This window comes from Typopeltis vanoorti, chromosome 13, assembly GCF_054136105.1.
Source record: "Typopeltis vanoorti isolate ZY-2024b chromosome 13, IOZ_Tvanoo_1.0, whole genome shotgun sequence".
NCBI classification, from domain to species: domain Eukaryota; kingdom Metazoa; phylum Arthropoda; class Arachnida; order Uropygi; family Thelyphonidae; genus Typopeltis; species Typopeltis vanoorti.
This window is the reverse complement of record NC_143561.1, coordinates 101,643,941-101,656,906: the sequence shown is the minus strand read 5'-3', so window position 1 is coordinate 101,656,906 and position 12,966 is coordinate 101,643,941. Positions and strand designations below refer to the sequence as shown.

Sequence of the window (12,966 nt, the reverse complement as noted above, 5' to 3'; positions counted from 1 at the left end):
GCATGATTGGTGCAGTATTAACAAATGATCGTGTGGCTAAAAGGCAAGCTGACGATTGTTGATTTGAAATGCTACTTTTCAACTGAATTCCAAAATATTTGAAACTGCCATGACAACATTCATTGTTTATTTCTTTTAAACTTTTTTCGTGTGCAAAAACATGTTTCTCCATTATGTGTGGAAAGGTTTGTGTTCACCGTGTATATGTTAATTTATTTTTAACGGTACTGATAAGAAAATTATAGTATTTATTAACTTATTCGTTGGTATTCTATCCAGCATCTTCAGAGCACTAAACGTTTCACAATATGCAAAATAACAATGGGACACTAGTTTAAACAATTGTGACAAAGACTAAAGTCTTAATTATGTGCCATCTATTGGGGGACTGTTTGGAGTATGTTTCAAGGCCTCTGTTGATTCCAATTTTTGGAATCATACTCCAAACCTCAACAAATCATAAAACTAATTAGGAGTATAGACCATATTGGTCTGTTCCAGTCTCATCTATCCAATATCCTTTTTGCGGTGCACCCTGCCTTCTCTAATTGGCTTATATTTTAGTATTTGTTTAAGGTGTTCAATCCATTTTTGTTTATAATTGTTTAGTTTTTCTTCTATTGATTTTGTTTTTAAAATGTCTTCGTTCCTTTTTTTTGATCTAATGTGTATTTTGCAGTTCTCACAAATCTCATTTCACTTGTTTTTATTCTTTGTTTATTTCCCAACTTTCACTGCCATATAATAATGTAATGTGGGCACTGCTAAAGTATTGTATACTTTCAAGCATGTTTCTTTTTGTACTATATTTGGGTTGAGTGTTCTGTTTATCAGACCTATAATCTGTAAAAATTTTGGAAGTTTTTAATTTTGTCTTTTTCTCTTTCATGTGATATTTCACATCCAAGATAACTGAAAGTATTTATCTGTTTTATTATTAATAATCATTTTGCTTCTAACTGGAGTTTGTTCACAAAAGGCCACTGTTTTAGTTTTATCTATGGAAAGTTTCATTCCAAACTGTTCTACTGTAATGTTTAAATTATATATTGCTCTTTGTAAATTGTCTTCTTTATCTGATATTACCTGCTCATCTGCAAATAATAGCGTATTTATTTTGTTATTCCGGTGGAATTTCTATACCTTGATTAACGCAGTGCTTCTTAACCTTTTCGAAGTCGCGGCACTTTTTATTATAAGAAAAATTTGGGGAGCACCAAAAGCATTAGGTCATAAAACTAACAATAAAAATATGCATGGATTTGCTTTTTATAAAAATGGAACTTATTTTAATGGATACTTGAGCTTGTCAGCAATATCAGGTCTAATATGTGATATAGCTACCTTCATCTCCTTGTCTATATTAGTAAGTCTTTCACACGGGTTAATATTGAGAAACCGAGCTCACATAAATATGTTGGTAACTGTAACAAAATTTTCAGTGTCCTTATGGAGAGAGCTGCGTATTCAGCTTGGACAAAAATGCAAAATTCCTTGAGAGTTATTTCAGAGAATTTCATTTTTAGAGTATGATCCGTTGGCAAGGTAACTAATTTTTCTTCTTATTGTATTAACTGTTCCAAATGGATTTTGTATCCAGTCATAATTGTGTGTATTTAAGGAAAGTAACTTGAAATCTTTTCTTACAATATTGTTGATTGTTCTGTTATAATGGAAATAATTCCAACATTTTTATTCAGAGTAGCCAATTATACTCAGAACTGTCATGTGACATCTTTTACTGGCGGAACACTGGGGTTAAGAACCACTATTAATATTTCATTAATGTGAAAAGTGTTGGAGACGGAGGGCATCCATGGCTTATAGATTGTTTTTCAAACAACTTTTTATTTTTATTTCATTATCTTTATATATATTCAGTATTGCATGTAGTAAAATATTAGGTATATTTATTCTTTGTAATATATCTTTTACTTTGTCAAATGCTTTTTTGTAATCCATAAACAAAAGCTGAGTTTTCAAATTAAATTCTCTTTTTCTATAAGTAGTTTTAAACAGAAAGCTGCATCGATTGTAGAGCGTCCTTTCTAAATCCATTTTGACATTCTAATATTTTATCACTATATTTTTAGTTTTTCATTAAATATTGTGCATGTATTCAATAAACTAATACCTCTATAGTTAGGTTTTCTTTTTTAAATATAGGTATTACTATGCTTGTATTCCGTCCTATTGGTATTTGTTTATATTTTATTTAAAAATTTTAGTAATCTGAAATTTTTTTCCAGCAAATTTATATAGTTCGGAGTTTATCCAATCTTCTGCTGATTTGCCATTTTTTATTTTATTTAAGATCTCTGGCTATAATTATATGGTCTGTTTTATTTATTTTTTCATATATTCCTTGTAACTCTTTATAAAAGTAATCATTTTCTTCTTTCCCTTCTTCAGGGGTATACACTCCAACTGTTAAATTTTCTTTATTTAATTTTAATCGTATTTCTAATCTTCTTTCATTCCAGTATGTATAATGAGTTATTTTTGATTTATGGATCCAAATCATTACACCAGCTTTTGCATGTATTTGTTTGTCCACTCCACTATATATGATATTGTAGTTAGCTGTTGTTTTTGTTTCTGTAAGAACTGCAATTTCTATATTTTCGTCATTTAAAATTTTATCTAATTCTTTATGTGCTATGCTTCTAATGTTCCATGTAGCATATTTCACCACGTTTTTCTTTTTCCAAAGTTTCTTAGCCTTTTCCAGTTTACAATCGTTTCTCCATGTTTTCTGTCCGGTTTGGATTTTGGTGAGACTTGAAAGTAATGTAATAAGTAAGTATGGCTGTATAAATTTACCAATAATTTGGGAGACAGTAATATTAAGACTAGTCTTTGTGTTGTCAATTTAAACTAGTCCCATTGTTATATATCAGATTGTTTCGCATACTGTACAACATGTGAAGATGCTGCATATAATAACATTGAAATATAAAATAAGTTAAAACTTATTTTATCAGTCGGTGTTCTCGCATCAATACTGTTAAAAAAATAAATTAACATGTTTCTTCATTGAGTTCAAAGGGGACTTTTTACCATTGCCCAAATGTCCTGCTTAATCATATAACATTTCTCAATATCAATGTTTAGGTTGTCAAGCTGCAAAATCAGTGGGCAAGAAAATGTTATATTGTAGTTTCTTCAATGATGACATGTAAATTTACTTTTTTTGGGGGGGGGGTGCATGAATGTTTTCCTGATTGGTTATTGGACTTAATTTTATGCACATGAAATGAAACTTGAAACAGGCTCACTTGCTAATGTCATATGGTTCATGAAAAAATTAAAATAAAGTAATATACTATTGTAATAATACATATATATTAATGGCATACATATATATACAAAAGGCAAATAATAGAATGTACATAAACGTCAATAAAATGAAGGAGCGAGTGCTGTATGGGGATTCGCTATTAAGAGGCGTAATAATTGAGAGTTTAACGAAGTCGTACCAGCCGGGTGCGAACATAAAGGACGTCAGCGAATCTATTCGACTGCAAAAACAGAGGGTGAAAGAGATGATAATAGTGGCAGGAACGAATGATTTGAAAGAGGACAAAATGGAAATGATAGAGGATGTGAGGGAGTTGTTTGAGGTAGCAAAAGAGAAGAGTGAGAGAGTTAGGATGGTGAGTATCTTACCGCGGTATGACAGCGAAGTGTTTAGAAGGAGGGCCATAATTGCCAATGACTTTATGCATGGAGAGTGGTGTGGAATTTGTGGATGTGTGGAATGAGTTCGATGGGCGAAAGGACTTATATAAGATGGATGGGTTACATTTGAATGGAGTTGGTGTACGGAGACTTGAAAGAGTGTTGATGAATGATGTGGAAGTGGATGTACAGACTCAGGGAAACTAGATTTATTAAGAGGGGGGGGAGTAGATATGCAGACTTTAGGGGGGCAGTTAAGTGTATGAATGAGTATATTATGCCTGGGCGAGTACGACGGACAACAAATCAGAATGGGATAATTAGTATAAGGAATCAAAGTAGGGATGGGACAAATGGGCTTCTGCGATTCATGTACACTAATGCCAGAAGTATTAGGAACAAGAAGGAAGAGTTTTTGGCCATGGTTGGCACTTCCAGGCCACAGGTTGTCGGTATTAGTGAAACATGGCTGACAGAAGATGATAAAGCTAGTGGGATTGAATGCGATGGGTATAGCGTGTTCAGGAGTGACAGGGTGAATAAAAAGGGGGGAGGAGTGTTATTGATGATAGCTGATGAGTTCAGCCAAGGAGTATAGAAGTTGAACTGCATGATGGGGAAAAAAGCACATTTGAGGCTGTTTGGTGTGAGATACAATCTAGCAGAACAAAATATACAATTGGGTGCTGCTATAGACCGGGTGATGGAGTGGATGGTGGGAATAGTATGCATAAGCAAATAGAAGAAATGAATGGAAGGAGGGTAATTATTATGGGTGATTTCAATTATGGTAACATTGACTGGAAAGAGGAGAGGGCACATGGGAGGAAGGAATTGGATTTTATGCAGTTATTAAGAGACAACTATCTACGGCAACATGTATTGGAAAATACCAGGGGGCAGAGAGTGCTGGACCTAGTAATTGCAACTGAGAATGTAGCTGTAACGAACATGACCATGTTGCCACCAATTGGTGAGAGTGACCATAAGGTCATGACTTGGGAGGTGGCTAAAGGAGTCGAATTTACAATTAAGACAGGGTATATGTGGAATTACCGGGCTGGTAAGTATGACAAGCTTAGGTGTGTGCTTGGCTCAATGCCATGGCATGTAAAACTGCAAGGGCTGGATGTTGATGGTGCATGGGAGGTGGTTAAGAACTGTTTGCAGGAGGCAATGGTTGACTGTATACCAAGAGTCCGAATAATAAATCAGGTAGGGGTTAAATGGATGAATAACACTATTAAGCTTGAGCTGCAAAAAAAGAAACAATTGTGGAGGGAATTTAAGGAGAAGGGTGACCATCAGGTGCATGAACAGTATAAAGCTCAGGCCAGGATGGTAACAAGGGTGGTAAGAAAAGCAAAAGCAGATTACGAAAGGAAATTGGCCATGCAGGCTAAAGAGAATCCCAAACAGTTTTTTCAATATGTTGCAAGTAAAAGGAAAAATGCTCATGGTAGAATGATCTTAAAAAATGCTGAGGGTAGGGAGGTAACTGAATCAGTCGATGTTGTGGAATTACTGAGCGAGCACTTTGCAAGAGTATATCATCCAGGTGGTGGCTTTGCAGAAATGGAGGAACCAACAGCTTATACTGGAATTGTGATGAATGATGTAGAGGTAACTAGTCTATTACAGAACCTCAATGTCAATACATCTGTGGGATTGGATGGTATACCAGCTCGTGTCGTACGTGAAGCGGCCAAAGAATTGTCAGTGCCCTTGACCATTATGTTTAATTTGAGCCTCAGGACTGGGTCAGTCCCAAGGGGGTGGAAAGAGGGGAAAATAGTTCCACTGCACAAAGGTGGTTCCAAGGCTGCTGTTGAAAATTACCGGCCAATCAGCATAACAGGAATCATTATCAAGGTCTTAGAGAAAATAGTCAAGAGGAAAATACAAGATTGGATAGAAGAAAATGGGATACTGTATCGGGGACAGCATGGTTTTGTGAAGGGTAGGTCATGCCTCAGTAACTTGCTCACGTATTATAACACAGTGACGGCTGAACTGGATAAGGGTAATGGGTTTATAGTGATTCTGCTGGACCTTGCTAAGGCCTTTGACAGGATACCACATGGAATTCTAATCAGTAAATTGCAGCATATGGGAATGGACATAGGGTTGGTGAGATGGATAGGAGGGTGGTTGACGGAGAGATATCAGAGAGTGGTTTACTCAGGAGTAGAGTCCACAAGACGGCCTGTGACTAGTGGTGTACCACAAGGATCTGTTCTTGGACCACTGCTGTTTAATTTGTTCATAAATGATATAGGAAAGGATCTGAGAGGAACAGTTCATTTGTTTGCGGATGATGCGAAGTTGGGTAGGGCAATAGTGAATGCAGATGTCAAAATTTTGCAGGATGATTTGGATAGATTGGAGGTCTGGGCTAGGGAGAATGGATGTCAATTTAATGTGGCAAAATGTAAGGTTATGCATTTTGGGGTGAAAAGATGGGAGGCAGTTTACTGCATTGGTGGAACCGTGCTCCAGGAAATTGATGAGGCACGAGATTTAGGAGTGTTGGTGGATAAGGAATTGAAATTTAGGGGACACATTGCAAAAGTGGCCAAATCAGCTCATCACATCACTTGGTTGCTGAAGAATACGTTGACAAGCAGGTTATTGTTCCTCTGTATCGAGCCTTGATAAGACCTCATCTCGACTACTGTGCTCAGATTTGGTCACCTAGGTTTCTTCTTGATGGGGAGGAGGTGGAGAGGATCCAGAGGCGAGTGACCAAGATGATAGCAGGTCTGTGGAATGAACCGTATGAGAACAGGTTGAGGATTTGTGGGTTGCAAAAATTGGTTGATAGGCGGAGGAGGGGAGATATGATTGAGACATTCAAATTACTGAAGGGTTTCTATAAAATTAATTCAGAAGATATTTTTGAGAACAGGGCTGGTTGTGGGAGGACTAGGGGACATCCATGGAAACTGGGCAAAAGTGTGGTTAGTAAAGGTGTTAGAGCTGGGTTCTTTACTTTTAGAGTAGTGAATGAGTGGAATGCTCGCCCTGAGTCTGTGGTGGATGCTGTGACAGTGAATGAGTTTAAGGCGAGGTATGATAGATACTGTATGAATGTCGAATAGTTGTGATGAAAATGATTTGGGGCCTCCCTCGATGAGTCTAATGACTCCCTGGAGTTGCCCGTAATAATAATAATATATGAAAAGACATTTTAGAAAATTTCTTCTGTGTTATTTATGATAGATTTTTTTTTTTTTTTTAATTCTGTGTAAAGTGAAATTAATATTTTGTATTTTACTGATTGGGGCAGTTCCCTAATTTCTTCCTATTTCTTGAAATGTTAGTTTTTTTTTAAAACAAAACTGATAGGATGCTTAGTAAGGGCACCAAATTTAAGAGTTATTTTAACATTTAAGAACCCTTCTTAAATGTACATAGCGGTCACATAAGGTGGGAATACCCTGTAGCTTTCGGGAATCGCAGCTGCTGTGAACGTAAGGCGAATGGAGTATTGCTCGCGCGGACCAAGCGCTACTTTGTTTGCCTGAGCAAGGCCAGAGGAGATCGCAAGTATCATGTATTGGCAATCACTGCAGATGCTCAAGTCATCGGTCATATGCAATGTGTAATCTCAAATTGGTTACCCCCAATTCAGAAGGGCAAGTGCTTTCAATTATAGGATACTTGTGTGTTTTGGAACTAGCTCTACTTTTTTTGATAGTAAAAAGATTTTGAAGGCTATTATTGTTTTCTTCAGCAGTGTTTCTCATATGCTGTGCCACCAACTTTTGATAGTAAAAAAAATATTTTCATCCAAATACACTGGCCTATTTATATAAATATTAGATGAGAAAGTATTTATGCAACATTGGTTTATTTTGCTGCAAATGCTAAACTAAAGCACCACCAGTAATACAACAATGATTATATCAAGTACCGTGGATTGTTTGGGTTAAGATCTGTGTCTTACTATAAAAATACACTGGCTATATTCAAATTCTATTACAAGATATAGTGTAAAATACTATACATTTATGGTTGATTATATGAGAGTCCAGCATTAAGACACATGTGCCACAGTCTCAAAAAGTATGAATACCACTTAAAGGATTAGTTTATATATATGTGCACCTCTGAGTAATTATATTAAAGAAAATGCACAGTAAAATGAAGGCAAAATTCCATCTGTAGCAGAAATACTAATTCTTATTTCATTGTTATTATTAAATGCTAATATTCATAAAATCTTATTAGCATTGAGAAATACTTATTTCTCAATGCTAGTATTTAATGAAAATTTTTTAATTGATCTTTGATAATGTATGTCTTCTTGACTGAAAAAATATATAGGTGCATCTTCTCCAAGTGAAATACACAGTTAACTTATGTAGTTGGAGAGCAGGTGTGTTAACCACTTGGCCAACTACAGATATTTCTGATTACAGTTTATTTTCAAACTGTTTGCAAGATAATTAACTACATATTTCACTTTGGGAGCATGGACCTCTACATTTTTTTTTTTTTTTTTTAAATCAATCAATAAGACATCAAATTTTAACATTTCTTCATTTCATAAAATATTAACCACACTACCGGCCAGGATGTATATATACGTCCACATTTCCATGGATGCGAAATGCATGCTAAAATTGTAATACCATTGATATTACATTGAAATTTTTGATGGATACGAAGCTTTTGAGGATGCACATTTGATCTTTAATGGCCAGTAAGGTGGCTAGTCTCGGGAAATAAAGTGAAACCTAGTATTTCGGCAGCAGATGGCAATTTTGCCTTCAGCTGTTATCATCATGAAAGGATTTATGTAATTTTGCTGCCATTTTCTTTAATCTAATTACTCGAGTGCATATATAGTCTTAAAGTAGTCCTTTAAAATATCTTCACTATAGAGAAAAATAGAGCCAGTTCTGAAATAACATGAAACTGGTATCCTTTAAAATGAAACCCTTCATCTTCTGAATTGGTTCAGTATAACAAAATATCACATCTGGATGTGATATTTTGTTCCTGATTTACGCACGTGCATAGACCCTACACCTTTTACAGCGTAGTTATTCGGAACCAAAATCCAACGGAGTAGGTTGGTTACTCCTTATTCTTGGAGGTATCCTGTCTGTAAAAGTGTGTGTTCAGGGCCGGTTTGCCTGCTTGTGAGAGGAAAAAAACCCAGATAAATTTGGGAGAAAAACCCTGCAGTCCATGCCAAGACCGGCTAACTTGGCTATGGCTGAGAAAGATCCTAAAGCTCCTCACGTCGGCGACAAGAATCGAACGCAGGACACGCCTTTCCCAGGCATATGGTTGCAGAGCACGTAACCAGTCAGCTAATTGCACGGCAATATTTTGTTATACTGATATGATATATACTTAAGTGCACTGTAAAATAGTGAAAAGTTACAAAAATAAATGTAAATCTTAAATTTTGTGCCCTTGCTCACTAACCATTCTATTGTAATTTTGTAAAAAAAAAAAAAAAAAAAAAAAAAAAAAAAAAAAAAAAAAATCTATAGAACCTGAAGGGTAAAACAAGAAAGCGAAATTAGCATCTTAAGAAATAAACAAATTAAGGAATTTGCGGATACGTAAAATACAAAATATTAATTTCGCTTTAGATGGAATAAAAATATAAAATCTAATTAAATAATACAGAAAAACTATTTTAAAAAATATTTCTAGTTTTGCATCTGTTCCTCATACATGTGTATGATTACAATTTTAGTTTAGTTTTCTCACAAGGAATTCCATGAAAAGAATTGTATTAACACAGTGCCAAACAGATTAAAATAATATTTTGTATCCAATTATAAATTTAAAAAAAAAAAATGGCCAGTGAAAAAGATGGGATCCCAAGTACCAACATGTAATTGAAGCTTGCTGTTCAAAAAAAAAAAAAAAAATTTTTTTTTTTTTTTTTTGAAACAGAAGTCTGCCTAGAATACTAACAGCACAAACTACCTAATTTCTGAGTAACTAACATTTTCAATTTTTGGACTCTAGTAGAACCTAATACAGACTTGTTCATTTTCTCCTATATAAATTCATTGTAGAGTTAACCAATTCTCATAAGTATCATAATAGTCTTTCTGCACGTTTCTGACAAATGTAAATCTTCAGTTCCCTTCACATTACAACTTGATGGCTAAAGTTGTAAACTATAATTTAATATTGAGATTCATCTCCCACTTGAATAAGAATATTATATTATAACTCCCTTCTCCATTTTAAATCTTAATTTTACACACAAAATGTTAGTTACATATGCACACAGTGATCTCAATCATCTGACTTTCAAATAACAAAACTTGACCAGACCTGGAATGGATTGCCATGTTTGACTTCAGGATCAGTACTGTGTATATTCAGTTAACCAACCAGCAAATCAATTTCCTGACATAATCAGATAACGGATTTTTCTGTATAGTATAATAATCCTCTGAAATGTAAAATACATTAATTACTGAGTAGGCAGTTAAAGGTAAGATAACGTTGGTCGATTGGTAGAGCCTCTGCTACTAATGGCTCCTGCAAAAAGTTAAGCAAGTTTGAGCATGGTTAGTAGTTTGAAGGGGTTCAATGCTATTGGCACACTCTCCTTTGATGAGTCTTTGGACTCCCTGAAGGTGTCAAATAATAATCTGAGAACCTTGTGGCCAATTAGGTTATTCAAGCAATGAGATTCGTCCACCACCTGATTAAGGATATGACTTCCTCCAACATTTTAAATCTTAATTCTATGTAATATTAGTATATCATGGGGGGGGGGGAGACATGGTTGTCCAGGAATCCTTTAGAAACCAAACTACTTTTTTTCCCCCAACTACTTTTGACCTTGTGTGTGTGTGTGTATATATATATATATATATATATAAAAACTTGGTTTCACACTGAGAGTATCACTTTCTATGTAAAGCTTCTTTTAATTAAACCTACCTTTACCAATATGATTCCTAAACTTAAATTAGCCATTAACCAAAATATCTAAATCCATATACCAAATGAGTATGGAGAACACAACTGTATAGCATAGTTCTTATTTTAACATAAGTTACTAAAATAACACTGCTGCAGTTGCTTTCTTGTGACTACTTTCAGTGTCAGTAAACAAAATGAATGCTGGAAGTTATATGCACTTTTTTTAATTTTAAATAATCTCACATGAGCAATTACAGAACACGTACAACAGTCCCGTCTTTGAGGCTTGATGAAAATACCTCTAAAAAGATGATGTAGAAATAATGTCTGGGAAAGCTATTGAGAGACGGGGGGGGGGGGGGTCCATCTGTACTGCCTTCTTTTAGATAGCCAAGCATTCTCAGGGAGGTCTTGGGTTTACAGTCCCAAATGTGAGAATGTTCTAAGGTAGGGCTGTTCAACCTTAGGCATTCCGAGGGCCACATCCTGTCTAGTAATTTGGTGAGCAGCAGCAACACAACTTTAATAGCTGTACAAACAAACAATACTAATTGCAGGCTCACGTTTCCCGGTGCATGCACGTTGGAGTAAAACAGTGTAAGAACGCATCTAATATTTGATTTGAAAAACACGTGAGTATATATAGTGATGTAAACACACCAAATAAAATTACCAACATCGAGATTATCGATTAGTGATAGAATTAAAATATCTAATACACATTTGATTCAAATTGTTATTTTATTTTTTTTTTTTTGTTTGTGAAAATCAAAACCTACAGCCGGTCTGCACAAAATCGCATCACAGGCAGTGTTTTGGACTGCCTTGTTCTAAGGTAAGATAAATTTGGAATTCGTACATATTGTTAGTTCTGTAGCAGAGTTTTGTGTTCTAAAGTGTTTTGAATTAGAAAAAAAAAATTCTGTGTAGGCAAAACCATATATACTGATTGTCATTTATAAGCAGAATATGGGAAGTGTGTGAGTGGAGGCGGGGGTTAGGCAAGACCTTTCTTCCAAGAAGTAACATGGTTGTGTTTTGATATTATGGCAATTCATTATATTATCTTTGCCTCACTTAGAATGGAAAGTGTATCACTTTTAAAGGCATAAGTTATAGATCTTGAATCATTTGGCCATTACAAGTTTTCATGAAGTTTAGTTACAAAGGGCAGGTGTGAGATCATAAGATAGCAGCTTTTTGAGAAGCCATTGATCAAGTGCCTTGGAAATATCAAGAGCAACTATGGGTTTCTGTAACAGCTTTTTCATGGCTTGCTTCTAAACATGGGCAAGATAGTTTGAAGATATGAGGTGAAAAAAAAAGTATCTCCAGGTGGTATAAAGTACACTGTTAATTACCTATTACTTTTGAGAGTACTAATAAGAACAATGGGATAACGGTTTGATTGCTAGTTTATCTCCCTTTCTAGGTGATACGAGATGGGTATTAGAGCACAGTTTTTTAATGATAATTGGAGTGATACCAGATTAAGGGACTTATTAAAAACCACTGAAGATATTTGCTGTCCTGTCAAGTCAGAGTACACATGCTCCAAGCAGTTTGTAATGTAGAATTTGTCCATTTGTAGAATGTAAAGGAAATACTTGTGCCAAGAGGTCTAAATTTAGGTAATGGTACCACCAGGATGCAAATCACGGTTTGAAGTTGCACCTAATGGCTTGAGAGGGACAAGAAGCAATTGCCATTTGAGCATGTGGCAATTTGGAGACAGTACAGGATGAATAATGATAATCAGTTGCATGAAGAGTATAAAGAACAAGCCAGGAGAGTGACTCAGTTAATAAGGGGAAAAAAGTGCAGTACAAGTAGAAATTGGCAAATCAGGAAAAGAAAAACCCTAGAGAGGTTTTTTTTATAGAATATGTGGCAAGTAGAAGGAAGAATGAACATGGTAAGATGAAGTTAATGGATGAAAGTGGTAGAATGGTAACTGCTGCAGAAGACATTGTTGAGGTATTCAGTGATCAATTTATAAGGGTGTTTCATCCTGATCAGGGTGGAATCATGAAGACATAAGTTAGGATGACTTAATTGTGAGCAAGCAGGAGGTATTTGAGGAAATAACCTTGATGCCAATAAGGCAATAGAATTTGATGACATCATACATTTAAGGGAATGTTCAGGGAATTGGCATGCCTGTTTAATAAGTCTTACAACAGCACAGGTTCCAAGGGAGTGGAAAGAAGGTAAAATTGTTCCACTGCATAAAGGTAGTGATAAGGCTATGGCTTCAAATTATAGGCCAATCTGTGTATTTGGAGTTGTGAAGGTACTAGAGAGAGATTGGTGAGAAGTAGGATACATAAATGGGGTAATGACAGCAGTATTCTCTGTGGTTATCAGCATGGG

The 12,966-nt window shown here is 35.3% G+C and overlaps 1 protein-coding gene across 1 annotated transcript in view; it reads left to right on the top strand.

The window, feature by feature from the left end:
- The window catches only part of LOC150100419 (eukaryotic translation initiation factor 4 gamma 3-like), a 405,123-nt gene that overhangs the window by 293,060 nt on the left and 99,097 nt on the right, over nt 1–12,966 (top strand). The gene's annotated exons all lie outside the window — the stretch shown is intronic.